The sequence below is a fragment of the Microtus ochrogaster genome, assembly GCF_000317375.1.
Source record: "Microtus ochrogaster isolate Prairie Vole_2 chromosome 14 unlocalized genomic scaffold, MicOch1.0 chr14_random_2, whole genome shotgun sequence".
NCBI classification, from domain to species: Eukaryota; Metazoa; Chordata; class Mammalia; order Rodentia; family Cricetidae; genus Microtus; species Microtus ochrogaster.
Window position 1 is genome coordinate 789,278 of NW_004949097.1, and position 3,014 is coordinate 792,291.

The 3,014-nt window shown below is 41.3% G+C and overlaps 1 protein-coding gene across 1 annotated transcript in view; it reads right to left on the reverse strand.

Moving 5' to 3' along the window:
- Positions 1-3,014, reverse strand: part of Mansc1 (MANSC domain containing 1) — a 22,585-nt gene that overhangs the window by 18,855 nt on the left and 716 nt on the right. The window lies entirely within an intron of this gene.

Sequence of the window (3,014 nt, forward strand, 5' to 3'; positions counted from 1 at the left end):
CACACACACACACACACACACACACACACACACACACACACACACAATGACAAATAAGCATCCTAAAATGCTCAACATATCACCAAGGAACTGTAATTTCAATCAACACTGAGACACCACTACACACCTATTAGAATGGTTAAAAAAAAAACTCTGAGAAACAGACAACACTAAAAGCTAACATAAGATTGGACCAACAGGAACTCCACTCCTTGCTGGTAAGACTGTGAATGGTAGAGCCACTCTGAAAGAAATGTGGTGGTGTCTTTCAAAACTTAAAGGTCATCTCACCATAGAGTTCGGCAACTGTCCTACATGTATTTATCCAAATGCATTGAAAACTGTGTCTAGGGGCTGGAGGGGTGGCTTAGCTACTAAGAACAGATACTGCCTTTCTGGAGGTGTCAAGCCCCAGCTCCAAGAGGATCTGATACCCTCTTCTGACCTCTTCAGGCACTACAGGCTCATGCACAAACCAGTATGCACACATGTACACACACACCCATCCATCCATACACATATACACATAGTTACAATTAAATTTTGAAAAGTTTTGAAAAGTTTGCTTCTAAACAAAAAAAATATTCATGGGAATGTTATAGCAGCATTTTTCATAATCTCTCAGAGCTAGGAACAACTAAGATGCTATTCCACAGGTGAATGGATAAATAAGACACAATCATATATTTAAATGTTATTCAGCACTAAAAGGAAATGAATTATCAAGCAACAGAAAGATAGAAAAAAATCTTCAATTGTATACTGTTAAGTGAAAGAAGCCACTCTGAACAGACTTGACTCTGACTTTGACTCAGAATATATCCTGATAGTCTGGAAAAACCAAATCAAAAATACCAGAACTGGGGCTGGAGAGATGGCTTTGAGGTTAAGTACATGGGCTTTTCTTCTAGAGGACCCAGGTTCTAGTACCATCCTATGCAGGGTGGTTTTCAACTATCTGTAACTCAAGGCCCAGAGGCTTTGGTGCCCTCTTCTGGCTTCCTTGGGGAGTGCACACAGGTGAGGCACAGACAGACATACATGCAGGCAAAACACCCATACACATAAAAGAAAAAAGAGAATTTTATTCTTTCATATATATATAATATATATATTTTTATTTTATTATATTTATATATATTTTATTATATATATATATATATTTGAGACATGGTCTCTCTACAGAGCCCTGGCTGTCCTAGAACTCAAAATGTAGTCCAGACTGACCTCAAACTCACAGAGATCTGCCCGTCTCTGTCTTCCAAGTCCTGGAATTAAAGGTTTGTCCCACCATACCTGGTAAAAAAGAAGAACTTAAAGCCCTAAAAGTAAATCAGAGCTTACTAAAAGGGGAAGAGGTTGGAGTACAGAGGCTTCTTACAGGTGTGAATTGATTTTGCATGATACTGTAATGGACACATCATTGTATATCTACTAAGACCCATAGAACTGTAAAACACTTCACGTGAACCCTATGTGAATAATGAATTTCAGTTAGTTAACCAACAAAGCCGGTCTATGATAATAGAACACAAGTGTGCTATTTCCCTTGTTATTACGTCCAGCTTCTGTGTACAGTAAAATGGAAACATGTATCATTTTCACATGCCAGCCTCTTTGTACTTTATACAGATCACGCCCTGAAATCCTCACAAGAAACCCAGGGTAGGTCAGCATGATGATTCACACCTGAAATCCCAGCACTTGGCTATGAAAGCTGCTTTTCAGTGAGAGGCTAGGAAATAACGCATTTCCCCAGAGTTCACAGACTTCCTGAATTCTCGCCATGGAAAGGGGGAAGGAAGGGAGGAGTGGGAGAGTCTGGGATAGTCTGTCCTCGTGTGCTTGCATAGATACCTGAACTGTGCAAGGAGACAGAGCAGGGGCTGTGCTCTCGGGGTGCAGGAAGTAACATCCCTAGAGATGGCTCAGTGGGTAAGGGCACTTGCTGCCAAGTCTAATGAACTGGGACTCTCAGGGTAGGAAAAAACTAATTTCCACAGGCTGTCTTCTGACGTACACTATGCACCAGGGTATAAATGTGTTCATGTGTGCAACAGTGTAATTTTTTTTAAAATCTTAAAAACAAAGATACTGGCATTGTGGCACATACCTTTAACCATGGCACTGGGTGTTGCAGAATGTTTGTCTCTGCCTAAGTGCCTTTGGATTGGTTTAATAAAGAGCTACATGGCCAATCGCTGGGCAGGAAAGGCTGGGCAGGAGAGAATAGGCAGAGAGAAGTTGAGAGGAGGAATCTAGGCGCATGATTTCACCAGCGGACTCAAGCAAATCAGATTTGCTGTACTAAGACGAGGTAACTGAGCCACGTGGCAGAACATATGTGTGTGTGTGTGTGTGTGTGTGTGTGTGTGTGTGTGTGTGTTAATTAAGTTATAAGGGCTAGTTGGGAAAAAACCCAAACTAAGGCCAAGATTTCATAATTAATAATAAGTCTCTGGGTCATTATTTGTGGGCTGGTGGTCCAAAGACAGTCCAGCAAGAAAGCTTGCTATAACTCAGGAGGCAGAGGAAGAGATCTTGCGAGTCTGAGGCCAACCTGGTCCACATAATGAGTTCCAGACCAGTCAGGGCTACACAGTGAAAATGTAATTAATTAAAGTTTAAAAAATATTTTCATTAAAGATACCCAGCAACTGGTTACTTAGCTCTTCGGCTTTCTTTTTCTTTTCTTGGTCCCCAATTAAGGATTGCATATCAGCACAGTCCTAGGGCAGGAACCCAGAGTCCTGAGCTACACAGCAGCCCATAAGCTATCTAGTCAGTTATTATTTGGGTTTAATCCTGCTTAAAAGGAGGACAGGCACAGATGGAAGAGAGAAACTCCAGTCTCCTAGAGTCACTCAAACTTAACTTGTACGGAGCTATTTCAATTGTTGGGAATCATTTACAGCATGCTATCAAGACGTCAATAATTCTCTCTCTCTCTCTCTCTCTCTCTCTCTCTCTCTCTCTCTCTCTCTCTCTCTCTCACACACACACACACACACACA